Genomic DNA, 18,748 nt, shown 5'->3' with positions numbered 1-18,748 from the left:
CCCAATCCTTCTCATTTCTTGAGACCCCATTGTGAGTCCAAAGGCAAAACAAATGAAATCTACCGCTGACTGGGCATCAAGTGGCTCTACTGGAGTTGGTTCTTCCTCCTCCCCTAATGAGAGTTCTTTTCTTGCCAACTTCATTGATTCATCGCATGCACATGAATTCAGAGATAACTTTTTTTTTTGCAAACCAATTTAGAGAAACTTCAGCAAACTAAATGTAATTCTGGGGCACATTATTGACTTTGAGTACTTGGAATCCTTTAATTTTCCTTATCTTAAGAATTTTGAGAATTTAGGTTGGATGCATTACTTGAAATTTAATCGAATTTATTATGAGAACTTGGTTAGGGTATTTTATTTCAATGCGAGTTAGAAGTTTCCTGATTTAAAGTCTAGTAAATCAGTATCCCATGATGATAGGTTTGTCACTCACGTCATGGGAAAACGCATTCTCGTCACCCATGCAGTCATTGATCACATCCTCCAAATTCACACCTGTGTCAATGATTGAACTTGTGTTATTGATGATGGCCAACTCCAGTATGCTTTTGTCTATTCTCCTCTTAATGACCAAGGCAGCTTTAATTGCGCGAGGCTCTATTTTATTGATCATGTACTCCACCTTATCATAAGTCATACCATCCGCCCTCATCAATCCAACTACTCCATGATCATTAAGGAGGATCTTTGGTTCATCCTCAACATCAAATTCAACCGCTGGATTAATCTCGCGAAGTTCATAATGGATGGCATGCTGCACATCATCCATGGGGGCATAAAAAACCTCTTTTATGGTATGTTGGTCAGTGAAATAACTGACTTCTCTTCTGTCGACACTTAGTGTGATCCACCCAAGTCCCATGCCCTTTTCAACTCTATTGATGAGATCACCATTATGAATTCGGGATTTAAGATGAAAAACGGCTAATGAGTCAAAAAACAGTCAATGAGTTTCGAGTTCATGATACGGGTAATGAAGGGGAATGAAGCACTTATCCTACTGGCTCAACCATTGCTCAACCTAGTGCACCGGCTATGGCAACACTCATTAACGTTGAGCACAGCTTCACTCGACTAATGTCATTCATGGAGGCCATGGAATCACGCATGATTGCGTGTATAAAAGTCTTAGAGGAGCGAACTCTTTAAATTTTATAAAGCCAATGAGACTTGAAGGATGATATGCGTTCCCACTTTCCACCGTCATAGTGATTTCCATGCCTCATACCATTAATTGTGTGTTGATCTTGATGTAGACATATAAAATGGGATGCTTGTTCATTTTATTTTGTTTGGGTTTTCATTGATGTTATCGAGTGTAATTTAATGTGTTTTATTCAATATTGGTTTATTTGGGGTTTAGTTGTAATGTTTTATCTTGATGATTTGCATCATTTATTTTTGACACTAATTTTTTAGGTTAATGTCTAGGTAGGTTGGGTATCTTGAACCCTGAAACACCATACATATATGTTACATTGGGTTAATATCTTGAAGCCTTCAATGTAATAGATATGTATGGTGTTTAAGGCCTCAAGATACCCAGGAGAAGGGAAATACATGTTGCAGATGATTGAGATCATAATGACCCACTATTAAGAATAAATTTATTTTTTTCTTATTCATATCTTATATTCTATTTGTATTTTACGCACTTTACATGCCAGAGTTCATGAGTTTGCATATGCAAACAACATGACTTTATGGACTATGTGACTTGTTGATAGTGAATTGCGTGACATAGGCATGTAACGCAACGCGTGACTAGTCGATACCCTTTACGTCACAAGTTGATATGGAATTGCTCGAATGAGATGTCGTCCTAGCGTTACATGCATTGCGGGAATGGTGTGTATGAATCCCGTGACTGGTCATATGGTATCACGTGGCTACTTGCTATGCATTGTTTACCAACTTTACATGCCAGAGTTCATGGGTATGCATATGCAAACAGTGTGAATTTTTGTACTGTGTGACTTGTTCATATGGGATTGTGTGACATAGGCATGGTCGGCAATGGGTGACTAGTCCATACCCTTTGGGGCAAAGGTTAATATGGCATTGTATGAATGGGGTGTAGTCATTGCGTGACATATGCAATGCGTGACTAGTTCTTATAAATCACATTAATAGTTCATATGCTATCACTTGGCTACTTGGTAGACATTGCGTGACTCACTTATTGTGTGACTTGTTCGTTGAAGCAAGTTAAGGCAATTAGGGTAAACATATATCGTATTCTTGTTTAATAATAAAATGCAATTATGATGGACAACATCAAACCATCATAACATAATATCCAATTGAATACCAAAACCCTTAACCAGAAGTATGAGAAAACACATGAAAGTCAAACCACATATTACAAAAAACCAATAAACCACAAATTGTTTAGCAAACAAATGACAGTCTCACTAAACTAATTAATAAATTGTTCAACCCTAAACACAAAATGTGAATTTTCATCTACTTTGCTTGACTAAGCCATAACCAATGACAACTGACTTCTCTTTTCTCTGAGTTTTCTATCGGAGAAACTCATCTTTGTCTATTTCTTTTGACCTTGCTTTTGCTGCTCAGTCAGCTATATATTTTCTTTGCATTAGAAGATTCTAAACATTCTGTATCCTCTCTTCCAATTTTTGCATTCTATCAATTTGGTTAGTGAGTTTTTCATCAATCTTCATAAGCATATATACATCAAATCATTTAAAACAGAATATGGAATAACTCTTGATGGACTAGAGAAAAAGGTATCATGGGCAAAAGGAATTGGGCTGGCTTTGATAGAGTTGAATAACTCATTAACAACAATCTCATATCCCCTTTTCAAAAGCCATCCAATAGAAAGATTATGAGGCTTGCGACTAGTTCAATCAGCTAGGTACCTATTGCTCCAGATCATTTTCTTCTTAACAAGAGTCGATATGATGTTTCTATATGGTAGAATCGTCTCATTTTATAGGGTAATGCCTCTCATTCTTTGAATCATATATTCTGTAACATTCACACCCAACTGGCCTCTAATTGATTCCATCCTCCATAGGTCTTCAATGCTAACATATCTTAATCGACTGCTCTTTCCCTGTATTGTAGAGGCTAGAAAATTATGCAACAACCTAGCTTTACAGATTGCAAATGATGAGCAGAATATGAATTTGTCGTGAATGGTTTTGTTCTTTGTCAAACCCTGTTCTATAAAATAATTATGACGTCATTTACATGCTCAATAGAATGTTTGCATGTTTACGAAGTTCGAGAAATCGTTAAAAGACGATATTGCCCTTAATGGTACAATTAAGTCGATTAAGCCTCGAACTAGTTCAAATAAGAATTTTGAGGTGAAATTAAGAGTTTCACAGTTCAGAGATGACTCAAAATGGTAATTCGGAGTTTGAGGATCAATTTGGAGTCAAACCGAAATTTTCACTATCTAGGGGCAAAATGGTCATTTGTCACATGGGGACAAAATGGAAATTTTTAGAAAAGATATTTTTTTGGCCCCATTTAACTTATTGCAGTATGATTAGAGTATTGGAGTATAATTTGAGGGTTTGGCAGTGAAAAAGTTTAATTTCAGTGATTTCTGGAGTGTAGGGGCAAAAATCGTAATTTTTCCACCCGCGAACAAAATTTGAGATTTTGAGAGAATTTAGATCACATTTGACAAATTGAAGAATGGTCTGAGTATAAGGGATGAAAAATATGTCTATGGGCAATTTTTCAGTTTTTGGGGCAAAAATATAATTTTGCCACCCCGGGGGCAAAACGATAATTTTGCACCCCCCAAAGCATTTTTCCAGCACAAGGTCTTCACCCATAATCATTTTTTACCCTTGAATAATGTGTGGTGGAGAGAGAAAGCTTAATAGTTAAGAAATGACACATGGACCAATAATAAGGTGACATGTGTCAAGTTTATATTCATTAATTATTTAACTTTAAAATAAACATAAAATCAGCCAATTCTCTTTCATATGACCGGCCAAACAAAGAAAAAGGAAGAACAAAAGGAGGAAAGGAAAAAAAGCAAGAAACCTAGGTGGAAAAATTAAAGGAAAATTGGTGGATTTCAAGGAATCAAGCAATCAAAGGTAAAATTTCTTGATTTCGACTTGTGATCTACCTTTCCCATGCTTTTCTCCATATTTTCCATGTTTAGATTTCATGTTTTCATGGTGAATTCATGGCTGCCCAAATGGGTATGGAGAGAGAATGAACTTAGATTAATTTGATTTTAAGTTATGTTAGTGTTTTTAGTTAGTTTAGCATATTTAGAAACAAAACAACAAGAAAAGAATTCATTTTCCTCCATTACCATTATTGGCCGAATTTTCTAGGGGAATATTGGCTGCTGATCTTGATGTTTATTTGAGGAATTATGATGAATAATGATGAATTATGAGCCTAAAAAAATAATGGGAATTTTAGGAGCAAAAATATGAATTTTTACCCACTAGGGGTATTTTCGTAATTTGTTATCAAGACTGATAAATTGAATCTCATTCATAGTCACTAAGGTAATTTAGGTATAATTGGAGTGTAGAAAGTGAGAAGAATTGATTTGGAGTTAAATTAGAGATAATAGGCCGAATTAGGTCAACACCGCATTTAAGCGGTAGTCGGATAAGTTGTATATCATATCATGCATACATACCGAGCCTGAATTGATTTTATAATGGTCAAGCATTGATGTGGTGAATTATGTATTGTACATTGTGGATAGGTGGTGAGCAAAGTACATTGGTAAAAGTACAGAGATTGTGCTTGGAGATTGGGATTAGGAGTACATCGACTCCTAGAACTGTGAGTAAACTTATTATCGTCTTAATTATCTAGAGTAATTTTATATAATTGTGTGATTTTATAGAAAATAGGTTTAAATGGTAAATTGCTATGTTTTAGGAGAAATTGTGATTTTATAAAATGATTTTATAAATTTTCTGGAAAATCGAATACTGGTTTTGAAAATAGAGTAATTGGAGACTGCCTACTTGTGTTGTAAATTTATGGTTTTAAATTGAATGGCTTATGACAATATATGAGCATGAATGGCTAAATTGATTTTGGTGTTAGAATTATTTGTACTGTGTATTCAACCTTGAGAGGCTAGGTTACGATAAATTGCCATATCATGTTATTGAATTTTATTAAATTGATGGATTATATATTAATTAATCACTGCAGTAGGGGATTTTTGTGGACCAGCCTTTTGAGGGGCACGGTAAACCCCATTATATTCTTGCCTCGAACGGAGAGGCGCGTAGGGTATCTCCTGGGGTAAAGCTTAAGGTTCACTTCACGCTAAACCACCACGTGAAAGGGAACTCAGCCAACATCAAGGAATGGCTGTGTTTTTCAAACTAAAGATATGTTTTACGTGTATACAAAATTTTAACAGCCTTGGCGGACTCGGTTGGATGCCCTGCGCAAGGTATCACCGAGTATGAGTTTTGGCACGAGCCAAAGTTTTAAGAAATTCATAAGACAAGTTGATTACTCGATTTATATGGATTGATTTTATTTAGTTGAAATGAGTTGAAAGGTAATGAAATTACAATATGATGACTTATTTTAATTCGTCTCCATTTACTCGCCTTTAGATAGTTTAGATGGTGTATGTTTACTCACTGAGATTTTATAATCTCACCACCCTCATTTTCTCACATTTCAGGCTCGAGGAATTCCATAGTTAGCTGACTTTGACAAGGACCTTCATTTGGACTTGAATCGATAAAAGCTGTAGGTTTTCAGCTTTCGATGCATTTTGGTTAAATGTGGGCCCACGTGTCACTGTAAAAATAATTTTATGCTTTGGTTATTTTTTTTATAGTATATATAAATATAATTATCTTTTTCGCTATAAGAATTATGTACCGATAGCTTTATGAAAATTATTTTACAAGAAAATAGTTTATTTTATTGAATATTTTATTATATTCAAATGATAAAATTTTCACTTTAAATGAACGTTTTAGATACTTAATTTGTTTTTAAATCACTAAATATATATTTTCTGCTTACCTACTACATTTTTAGCAAGTTTTGAGATTTTTGACGAAAAATGATAAAAATGCCCTTGTGAGCCAGAAAACAATATGTTATGTTCTGATTTGGAAATGACTCGTAATCCTTTGAATTATGATATTTGATAACTATTGCTCACCGGGGAAGTGCGAAAGCTGATACGAGAGCCTTGTGGGGTTTCGATCGGCATTCGGGGTGAAGAATGTCTGTCAAGGCCTCGCGGCGGTTGTCACGAGCCAGATGGAGAGTTCCGGGTCATGACATTCTTCCTGTGACTATGCCTCACATACGGGACAGTTCATAAAATGGGGGGAGTTTGTCATGTCCCTCTTTGTACTCCATTTTTAAGAGCTTCCCAATATCAAAGGCAGTCATTGTAAACACTATTCCTTCCAAAAACACGTTCAAAACATACAAATTAAAATCACTAGGTTTTTCCAAGTTATATTTACTCCGGGCTATACTGGAGTAAAATTCCCTAACAAGGGTTGGGCTATAATCCATATTTGGGAAAGTACTTAAACCTTTAAGTTTACCCATGTCAAAAAACATATTTAATTCATGCTTAAGGTTTAAGTATTCATTAAAGCTTCCCTAATCTACCACTTTTTCGCACAATATAGTGGCATTCTCTATTACCCTATACCTATCAGAATGTGTGTGGTTCCTAAACCGTGAAGACAAGCATAGAGTGTTACCTTGTTTAATGGAAAAATCTATTGATGCAGCAAGCAATTTAAGAGCCAAGTTTCCATTTCTTCTTGGAGCGCAGAGTAGAGTATTCATCATCACACCTAATTTCTTAGAAATCATCATTAACATTGGTAGTGCAAGAAGATGCGACCATTGATTTTGATAATGTTGAAGGCTTCGGGTTTCTCAACTAAACTTAAGAGTATAGAGAGGTTTGAAAGATTTCCTTTGAATTATGGGTTAAGGTTTTTTTGTATTATGCATGTTGAATATGATGCGTTTTGATGTTTGATATGTTAACCCGTTAGCTTAAGATTTTAGGTTTATGGTGGCTTTCCTGCCTTTCCTACTTCTAATAATTTTTTCCCTTCCAGATTCCCCCTTACAATTTTAAACCAAGTAACGATCATAACTTCAAATGGTGCATCGTGTGACTGGATTTCATACGAGACAGGTGACTCAAGCTTTGAGTGATTCGTTTTCATTCATTGCGTGACTAGCTGTTATGTATAGCAATTCAACCCTGAACACAGTGAATGATGTTGAAAGAATTGCGTATTGTGTGAACCACGTCCTCAACTACATTGCATGACTTAGACCGAAGCTTATTGGCTACCATCTATGATTAGAAAGCAAGATCAATGGTAGACTGTACAGTTGAATTTTACATAACCAAGCCAAGTCTCTTGCTAATAATATCGTTCCCTGTTTGAAGCCATAGTACAATGGGACAATGAAAGAAAATGAAGCAGTATGATTTCCTTATGGGAGGTAGGCTATTTTAATTTATGGGTATGCATAAGTTTACCAAAACACCCATTGATTGGACTGAAGACTTTAAATCTCTCACTCATGTTTCAAGTGAACAAATTATAACCTTCAAATTGAAAAACCCTATTACCATGATGACTAAACTAAGAACCCTAAAATGTATCTACACTTTCTAAGCTATGTGAAACATTAAAGAAGCCGAGAATATCAAAAGTTCACTTCGATTGATCCAGAATGTCTTTTCTAAACCAAATTTCCCTTATAATTTATGCCATATGAAATCTATTGCGATTTTATTTAATTGTTTACAAAGATAAAGAAATTATAAACATGTACAACACATTTGATGATCACACAATATTATTTTGAGAGGCATACATCTTGACAAGGAAGTTGTCAGACATCAGAGTATCATTTCCAAACTTAGTCAAAGTCAAGTTTAAATAGTATTGTTAAATGCAAAACTCAATGGCAGGGTGCAAACAATCCTTAACAACTCATTCTGAGGAGCCAATGTCTTCAGCTATGACACCCCATACGTTCTCAAAATTTTTCATTCGCATTGGACAGCTGTTTCATGTGTGATTAATTTTTCTGCAAATTGAACATGCCTTGGGTCGTTATCGCCTTTGAGCTGTCAGTTGAGTAGATGATGGTGTAGAATTTGTCAATGGAACTACAAATGGCGTCAAGCAATTTTGTCTATTATGACCATAGCTCTTGTATTGTGAACATCTACATCGTCGACTGTCTTCCCTAGCTGATGGAATCTTTTTCCACCTAGGTCTTCCTATTTGACCTCGCCAAGTTGGTGGCAAAACAATAATTTCTTGAACGTTGTGCGAGATGTCCCACTTACTAGGATGCCTAATCGAGCAAATGGGAACCACATACCCCTCCACCCAAGATCGAGTCTTGTAATAGTCCGAGTAGAATTCAATAGCTGCATGTTTGCACTTATTGCCAAGACAATGAAATCACAGTTGGTGAACAATTTAAAATTTCAATTCATTACAAAGTAAATAAGAAAACATGAATATTCACACCTTATTGCTACCATGGCATTCATGCAGGGGAGTAGATCGGTTTGGAACTCATCGCATGAACACGTCTTGGTTGACAAGTTGACAACTCTATCTTTAGTCTCGCTTATAACTTGAAACTCCACTCGATCGATTGCTTATGTGGAAAAATGGCATGCTTCATTGAATTGTGTGTTCGACATATCGATAGCCCAAGGGTTGAGGGGCATGGTCAAATTCAATGCCTCTTTATGCCAGTCATGGAACTAATGTTGAAACATGCCTCTGATGCACTCAATCAAGATGGTTATTGGCATTTTTCTTGCTTGCCTCAGACAGAGGTTAATACACTCCGCAATGTTGGATGTCATGTGCTTTTGGTGCATTACCAGTGACCGTGCACGTGCCCATCTCTTAGGGCGTAACATCATAAGGTGGTCGTAAGTAGGTTTACAAAGTTGTTTCAGCTAATTCATATATCTATTAAAATCGGTGAGCTTGTAGTAGTTGGCGGTGAGGGTGAAAATCACGGCAACATCTTCACGCTTGAACCTATTTTTAACATTTTTCCCCAAGTGGTAATTGCATAGACCGCGGTGCACGTCGTGGTACACTATGCAATGTTGTTCAACTAATTGACTTAACTTATTTTGAATGCATTGTACAAATCAAACTCCACTTTATTTTTCTGAACAACATAGTGTTCATCACTAGATATGAAATAACTTTTCATACAATTTTTTACGAGCTATCTTTGTACATATGTAAAAATGTAATTAACATGATAAAACTGAAGATGCATATACACACACACACACAGAGTAAAACTTCTATCGAGATACTATTTAATTGATAAATTAATAATTTATAAATTTATAAATTAGTTAATAAAAAATTAGTACACGTGAAAGGTCCACATGTGGTGAAAGTTTATGAACAGGTGAATAATAGACTTTTGTCAAGGTTTTATATAGTGATATGGTGCTGGTGAAATAAACCAAGGCTCTATTTGGTATTGCGACCAGAGTTACTCGATCCGAACCCTTGAATTGAACCGACAATGATAAAACAAGGAAAATTTTGTCTCAAAAATCAGTATGGGGATGAATTTATTTTCAATATGTTAAAGTAATTTTCCAATATAATTTTGCAATTATAACTATTAATTGCTTAACTACTATTTCTAAAGAAGAAGAAAGTTCTCGGAAGCTTACTGTGTCTTGTAGGCGTAATTCTAGATAGACTATTCTACTGGATTTAGAAAGACTTGACATTCATAGATAACTATTGACCTTGACTTGCAGAAAATTTGAAGCCAAGTGGCCAGGCCTGCACGTCATATATATCCCTTGAAAAATCAAATAAGTATGCCATAATTATGATAGTTTCAGAGAATAGGGTTAAAACTTAAAATTAAGATAAAAAAAGGTTAATAAGGAAGAGAGAATTTTTCTTTATAGCACAGTAAACTGCTCTTAGGGTTTTCTGTGTCCTGTTTTCTAAAGTATGGTATTCCTATCTTGATTTTTTTTGCAACTAGAAGTATTATTTCATAAAATGAAATAACTGTCAAGAAGTGATGGCCATCATTTACTTTTTACGAGAACAATACCTTCCTTTTCTAGTATTGTTATTTTCATAAAAAGTAAATGACGACAAATCACTTTTTTGACAATTATTTGATTTAATTAATATGTTAAAAATAGGAAGGAATTGCATTAATGATTCTGCAAAAGATAACGAGCACAGATTAATATCTTTCAACATAATATTGATATAAACTGTTTGATAAAATAAATGATCATCATTTTTATTATTGGAAGAAAATCAAAGATTTCTCTCTTTTGAAGTGTAAATTAGTAATAGATTCTATTGATATCTCTATTCGTTCATCTCATGCTTAAACCTCTACTCTATCCCCCACGACTTTATTCATCAATACAACGCCTTTGTTGTCTGCACAATTTAATTTATGTGTCCTACTCGTTCATAATTTATACACATATTACTATTAGTCATTTGATACATATTGAGACCACTTTTTAGGGTTCCTTTGGCACCATAGCATTACACTAGATCCCCAAAATTTCCCCAAATGTCATTTTGAAACAACACCTTTACACAAGTAGAAGTAACTTTTTTTAAACTTTCATAAATTTCATGAAAATTATTACCTCTATCTTGTCGACTTCTATTGCTTGATCCATTTGGATAAAACATAATTCCAGTATCCGAAAGACATACATATAACAGAAAAAAAAACAAAAGGTTGCAAAACACACTTTTCTTATAATCTTTTATTTGATAAGTATTCCGTTTGTTATAGGAATTGAACTTTAATTTAATTCACTTATAGTTTTTCTTCTCATTTTTTTATATGGGATTTAAATTAATTAGGTACTTATCTAATTTATAAGAAAAGGAAAACATGCAACAAAAAAGATGAAGGGAAAAAAATTATAATTATTATTCTATATCTATTAGACTTCTATTGCTTGATTCATTTTCTTTTTCCACTTCCTTTTAGGCTTTTAGTTCAAAGTTAATATAGATAATAAGGCAAGAAAAACTTATAATTATATGATTAAAGAAAACAATCGATAGCTATTTTTTAAAATTTATAATCTGTAATGATTTTACTTTTCAATAATATCAAAATAAGGAGGGCCTTTTTATGGGGAAGGGATGATAGTACTAGGAAGATTGCTAAAATCAAATGGAAGATAGTTTGCCAACCTAAGAGGTGGGGTGGTCTTGGAATAGCCAAGCTTGTAGATAAAAATATAGCTCTCCTAAGCAAATGGAGGTGAAGGTACGACCACAATCATAATGCACTTTGGAAGAAGCTATTTTGTGAGAAATATGGTAAAGCACCTTTGAGTTGGATTTCGTCCAAACACCACAAAGGCAAAATGTCCAATGTATGGAGGAACATGGCATACCTCCCAACCCTTGAAGAAGTTGAAAAGGTGATAGGTAATGAGAGTTGTAGATGAGTCGTGAGGAATGGAAATAGGATTTTGTTTTGGAAAGACGAATAGATATCACAATTCCGCTTGAAGGAAATTTTCCCTAGGCTTTTTACATTGTGAGAGAGAAGAATGCCAAAGTGAAGGAGGCTTGGTTGGGAAACGGTGAATTGGATTTTAATTTTAGGCACTCTCTTTTTGACTAAGAGTTGGAGAGCCTTTAAGAACTTTGATAAGCTTTTCAAGGTGTGTTCTTTAATGGAAACAAGGAAAACCTTCTTGTTTGGGAAGTAGACAACAGAGGGAAATTCTCAGCAAAAAAAAGCAATGAAACTATTAAAAGGGAATTCGCGTCAAGATGGCAGTGGTGTGTAGTTCTCGTCCATTTGAGAGTCCATGGTTTCTCCCAAAGTTCAATGCTTCTTATGGTTAATGGTCATGGAGAGCATCTCTACAAAAAGTTTTTGAAGGTTAGGGGCATTTATTTCGATTAGGAGAATCTTATGTGTGCTTGGTATGGTCTTGTGGAGGATCAGTGCCACCACATCCTACTTCGTTGGCTTTTTGTTTTTTTTTTTTTTTGGAGGTTTGGTGCAATGTCATTGATTGATGGGGATTCAAGTGGCTGTTATCAATGTTTATATCATATATGACTTTATTTTGCGAGGATCTTGTATCTAAAGGTCTTCATAGGAGATGGATTTTAGTGGTAGGTGCCACAATTTGGTCTTTTTGGTTGGCTAGAGATGACTTGATTTTTAATGGTAGGACATAAGAAAAAGAAGAAACGATCTTTATGATTAAAATGAGGATAAAATTTTGATTAAAGCCATTGAGACTGAAGGAGGAGTGGACGCAATTGGTTGGTGGTCTATGCCCAAGATATCTAACCAGGCCAATAGTCACTAAAGAACCTAAGAGAGGGGTGGAATGAATCCCTTATAGAAAGGGTGGATTAAAATTCAATGTGGATGGTTTAGTTAGAGGACAACCAAGACCAGGGGTTTATTAGGGGGTGTTCTTAGATATTGTAAGAGTACTAAAGTGGGTCTTTTCTTTGGCCCTTTAAGGGAGCTTGAGTCTAATCATGCATAAATTTATGCTATTAAAAATGCATTAAATTTTTTGCCTCATCTTCTTGGTTTGACTTAAATCTTTAGTGATAAAATTATATATTTATATAGCTTTTTCTTGGATATTTAAACTAGATAATAGGCCATGGGCACTGTGAAGGGTATTTTCTAATATTGACAAGTTACAGCTTCCTATATATCTTTAAGGAGCTAAACTTTTTCACAAATTCTTTGGAAAAAATGGGAGTTGATCGAAGTTCCATGTTTAATGCTTGTTGATGATAGAGTTCCAGATTCTATTGCTTGATTTTATGATCTTATGCATGGTGAACTCTTCCACCATGGAAAATGAGCTGCTAATTTTACCCTCTCAAGATTGGTGTTGTAGCTATTTTCATGCTAGCTATGGTGTTGCCGCTCTTCTATGGAAAATATTCTATTGTATTTTCCCCCTATGATAGGCATTTATCCTTGTGGATGATGCTGGTTGGAGATGTTCCTTGACTATTATGAGGTTTGTCAAAAAATGCTAATGATCAGGGAAACATTTTATCCATGGACATGTAATTGTTGATTTTTACATAAATGATAGGCTATGGCTACATCAATCTTATTTTCTACCATTGTAGAAAGTGTTAGTGGTAAGTTTTTTTACTCTAATGAGTTGCTGGCAGGTTTTTTTCATGACTATTATAAGCTACTGGTAGGTTTTTTTTGGATGTTTATGTTGCTCCATGATGTTGCACTAGCTGCTTTTCTTTGGTCTTTTTTTGTATAGGGCAGCTTTATTTTTATATATATCCTTCCTTTGTTGCCCCTGAGATTATTTTTGGAGGGATGTGTCATCCCTGTTACCTTCCAAAACCTTATGTACATAAGGTGCTTCACTAGCTGTTCTTAGCTGAACATTTTTTGTACTAGTTCAAGCATTTGAATTGTGAGGTTCTTAAAGCCATTTTATTAATACAATTGTCTTGTTTTGAGCAAACAAAATGTCAAAATAAGTATATATATTACATATTTTGAAAATGCATATATCACAGTAATGATAAAGAGGTAGAATCCATTATGGTTGATCTTGGAGGAGAATATAGGTAAAGCTTAGGTGGAATCTGCAAGGTATCTATGCTTCCTTCCAACATGTCGATCACCTCAGTCATTGAAGGCCTATCTAGTGGATTTGTTTGTATGCACCACAAGCCAACTAATATCATTTTCCTCGCAATCTCAGTTTCTTCTCTAGTCATGAGGCCTAGTAATTCTGGTTTGATATTGCCTTCCTCAAGACGTTGATAAATCCAATGAGGAAAATATATCTCACTATTTTGACTTACTGTGACATCTATGTTCCTTCTTCCTCCAACCATCTCTAAGATCATCATTCCATAGCTATAGACATCTGATTTATGCGAAACACCTCCAACGTTTCTACAAAGCACTTATGGAGTAATGTCAAACCCTGTTCTATAAAATAATTATGACGTCATTTACATGCTCAATAGAATGTTTGCAGATTTAAAAAGTTCGAGGAATCGTTAAAAGACGATATTGCCCCTAATGGTACCATTGAGTCGATTAAGCCTCGAACTAGTTCAAATAGGAATTTTAAGGTGAAATTAAGAGTTTCACAGTTCATGGATGACTCAAAATGGTAATTCGGAGTTCAAGGATCAATTTAGAGTCAAACTGGAATTTTCACTATCTAGGGGTAAAATGGTCATTTGCCACTTGGGGATAAAATGGAAATTTTTAGAAAAGATTTTTTTTGCTCCATTTGACTTATTGGAGTATGATTTAAGTATTGGAGTATGATTTAAAGTTTAGAAGTGAAAAATTTTAATTCCGGTATAATTTGGAGTATAAGGGTGAAATGGTAATTTTGCCACCCCGGGGGCAAATCGGTAAATTTTCACCCCCGACACTTGTCAAGACCAAGGGATTTTATTCATCATGGAAATGGATAAAACATGAGAAATGTGTGGTGGAGAATTAAAAAATTAAAAGTCAAATATTTAAAATTTGAGCCAATAAGGAGATGCCATGTGTCATGTTTTTATTATTTTATTATTTCTTTATAAAAAGGCAAAAAATCAGCCCATTTCTCCCATAGTGATCAGCCAAACCAGAAGAGAAGAGAAACCAAGGAAGAACAAACCCTAGGTGGGAAAAATCAAAGAGAAAGTGTTGGAATTCAAGGATTTGATCAAGCAAAGGTAAAATTTCTTTGATTTTGCTAGTGATTTACCTTACCCATGCATTTTTCCTTAATTTCCATGGTTAAATTACATGTTTTCATGATGAAATTATGGCTGGTCAAAATGGGTATGGAGAGAGAAAGATGTTGGAATTGTTTAATTTTGAGTTATGTTGGTGTTTAAAGTTAGTTAAACATGTTTAGAAATAAAACAACAAGAAAAGAATCCATTTTCCCCATGAACCTTCAATGGCCGAAAGTTTCAAGAAGAAAAGTGAAGATAAATTTGCCTAATTGTGTGTTAATTAGTTGTGCTTGGTGAATTGAGGGATTGAAAAAGAAATGGAGAAAGTTGGAGTGAAATTGGACGCATTGGGTAATTTATTGGATGAAAAATCGACTTAGGTCAATACCGGGTCTAGATGGCTACCTGTGCATTTTTCATTTCATATCATACATATATATCGAGCCTGAAATAGCTTATGACTGTTAGACACAATTTAATTGAAATATGTGCCATGGATTATGGCTAGGTGGTGAGCCGTTAGATACGGGTAAATGACTGTACCCGCAGACTGAAAATAGGAGTACATCGACTCCTAGAACAGTGAGTAAACTTACTATCGTCTTAATTATCTAGAGTAGATTTATTTAATTGTGTGATTTTATGAAAAAATGGTTTAATTGGAAAATTATTGTGTTTTATGGGAAAATGAGATTTTATAAAATAATTTTATAAAATTTTTGCAAATTTAATAATGATTTCAAAAATAGAGTAATTGGAGACCTATACTATGATTGTGTTGTTTATCTATGATTTTACATTAAATGGCTTATGATAAATGTGGGTATGACTGGTTATTTTTATGATTTCAAGAATATGTGAACTGCTTTGATTTGCCTTGAATGTGTTAAGTGAGTCATGTCATACTATTGTGATTTTATTGGTTGGTGGATTATAAAGTGGGCACTGCAGTGACGAGGTTCCATGGGCCAGCCTAATTAGAGGGGCACGGTTCCCAATTATTGAGCTTACCTTGATTGGAGAGGCGCGTAGGATAACTCCCGAGGTAGGATTTGAGTACACTTCACGCTGGCCACCACGTGAAACTGGGACTCAGCCAACGCCGAGGAACGGCTGTGTTGTCAGAGGTGAAATGTGTTTGTGTGTGTGACAATAAACAGCCTTGGCAGTCTCGGTAAGATGCCTTCGTGGGGTATCCCCGAGAATGGATTTTTGGCAAGGGCCAAGTTTTTGAAAAGTGCATAAGCCATGTTGAGTAATTGGATGAAATCCAATTATTTATAAGGGTTGGGATGAATTATTTTAATTGTCTCCTATTACTCGACTTTAGATTATTTTGATGATGTCTGTCTACTCACTGGGATTTTATAATCTCACCCCTTCTTCCTATACATTTTTCAGGCTCAGGATAATTTGTTGATAGTTGATTAAGACAAGAATTAATCTCGAAGTTGCATCTTAGAAAGTAAGGGTTCGTAACCTTACATTTTCTTAGTCAGTTGGGGGCCCACGTGTCATTGTAAAAGTAATTTTATTCTTCAGTTATTTGATTTAAAATATGTATGAATATATTTAGCTTTTACACCATGTTTTTGGTGAGTTTCGATATTTTCGAAGAAAAATGATGAAAATGCCCATGTGAGCCATAAAGTAATATTTTATTATTTTGATTTGGAAATGACTTATGATTTTTTTTTGAAATGTGAGATTTAATAACTGTCGCTCACTGGGGAGATGCAGAAGCTGATGCTAAGCCTTGCGGGGTTTCGATCGGCGTTCGGGGTAGTGAGTGCCTATCGGGACGTCGCGGCGGTTGTCACGGGCTCGATGGGAGTTCCGGGTCGTGACAAGTAATGTAACCTATTGTTCCTCTAGCTTCTACCATTGATACAATACTCTCTTTCCTGCTTGATAGTTTTGCAAGTCTAATATCAAAGATTTTGAGCAAAAATTTTCATCTAGAAGAATGTTATGAGGTTTTATGTTGAAATGTAAAATCCTTGTGTTGCACTCTCGATGTAAGTACTCAAACCCTGGGGCTATTCCAATTGCAATTTGGTATAATTCTTTTGATGTCAAGTATTGATGGTCTTTCAAATTAGTATTCTCTTTGTAAATGAATCTTTCTAAAGATCCATTGGCCATGAACTCATAAATCAGAGCTCTTTTGTTGCCTTCTAAACAAAATACTCGAAGGGTAACAATATTAACATGGGAAGTTCGACTAATGCTTGCAACCTCATTAATGAGTTCTTGACCATTTCCTTTGGATGTATTAAGCAATTTCACAGCAATGGGATGGCCATCTAGTAGCTTCCCTTTGTACACACTTCCATAGCCACCTTTCCTTAGTGTTTCTTTAAACGAGTTTGTCATTTTCCTGACATTCGAATAACTATATCTTTTGGGAGCTAAAGTTCCATTATTTTTTAAGAAACCCTCGATATCTAGATCACTATTTGTGAACTTCTTGAGAAAGCCCATTGTCTTAATGTTTTTGAACTTCCTAAGAAAGCCCATTGTTTTAATGTATTTGAAACAGATTGTAATGATACAAGTGATCAATAGACAAATTCCTACAATAACTAAAATTGCCAAGAGCAAAATTCAAGTCAAGGGGTGAAAAGCATAAATGCCTTGTTGAAAATTTTTCCTTATAACCATGGCATAAAGAATATCATCTATCAACCCACAAAATGAATATATATATATATATATATATATATATATATATATATAATTAATTAATTAAGCTTAACTTGTTTAAATTTTGGACCTCATTATGCTAATGGAACTAATAATCAGCTGACCTTATTAGCCATATAATTATTAATTTTTTCGTAAGATATTAGTATTTTTTATTTATATATTATTTATAATTTTATAAATAAAATATCAAATTTGATAAAAATCTTGATAAAATTTCAAAAATATAGATTGTCATGAGTATCGATAGTGGTAAGAGATGTATAATAACACTCTTTAATTTGATATTTTCAAGTATAATTTCAAAATATTGAAACTTATAAAAAATTGAGAAAACTACTTTTAAATAATTTCAACGTTCCTCTCAAGGTGTTTAGGTTTGGCTGATGGGTAGAATGGTTGTGCACTAATGTTAAATGTAAAAATTACGGTGCATTATGCATTGGAAAATCATTTGTGTGGTTATGCATAATCCTAATCAAGTAAGTGGTTGGACCTTTCTAATTATTTTAAAATTATGTATATATTTTTATAATTTTTTATAATTTAATAACTATTTTTATAAAATTTTTTATTATGATGATGGAATGTTCAATTGTTTTGAGTAAATATAATCATTTTCTCAAATTTGGTCAAGCACAAAAATAAAAATATTTTAGATTTTAAATATTGTGAGCATAATTTGGAAATGAAATTGATTTGTGTTTTGACATTCTTGGATGATTTCACTCTAATACCCCGCACTCTCGTTGGACACAAATAAGACCTTATTGATCAAACGAATGATCGTTTGATGCGAATTGGCGTGCTAAAGAGCGACAAAGGATAAAAGGAATGTTCAAGAATAAAATGCTTCACGCGTTCAGAAACAATAATTAAATAATAATATTTTCGTTGGAGATGAATTAGTAAGCTAAAGAATGATTTGGAAGTAAATCGAGATGTAATGATGTGTTTCGGGACCAAAGAAGGCAAGTAAAAAATTTTGAAATAAAATAATATTTTATTCAATAAAATAATATTAAAATATTAATATTGTATATGTTGTCAGAATTAGTCATGAAAAATGGAATATGACTAATTTAAGTGGGGGAGAAGAAGTAAAGAAGAATTTTGAAGGAAAACGACGATAAATTGTGTCGGCGTGATTTTATTAAATCGAGCTAACGCAGGTAAGTAAATATTTAAATATTATGGTGACACTGCGTTCAAATGCAATCTCAATATTTTGATTATACACGTGTAAGAAAAGGAAGATAGAA

At 34.2% G+C, this 18,748-nt stretch overlaps 1 pseudogene; it reads right to left on the bottom strand.

The window, feature by feature from the left end:
• Positions 1-13,598: 13,598 nt before the first annotated feature.
• On the bottom strand, positions 13,599-17,264 carry LOC18604161 (PR5-like receptor kinase pseudogene; annotated as a pseudogene).
• Between the last annotated feature and the right edge of the window lie 1,484 nt (positions 17,265-18,748).

The sequence above is a fragment of the Theobroma cacao genome, chromosome 3 (assembly GCF_053813885.1).
Source record: "Theobroma cacao isolate CCN51 chromosome 3, ASM5381388v1, whole genome shotgun sequence".
Classification (NCBI taxonomy): Eukaryota; Viridiplantae; Streptophyta; class Magnoliopsida; order Malvales; family Malvaceae; genus Theobroma; species Theobroma cacao.
Note: the sequence above shows the minus strand (reverse complement) of the source record. Positions and strands in the feature narration are given on the sequence as shown.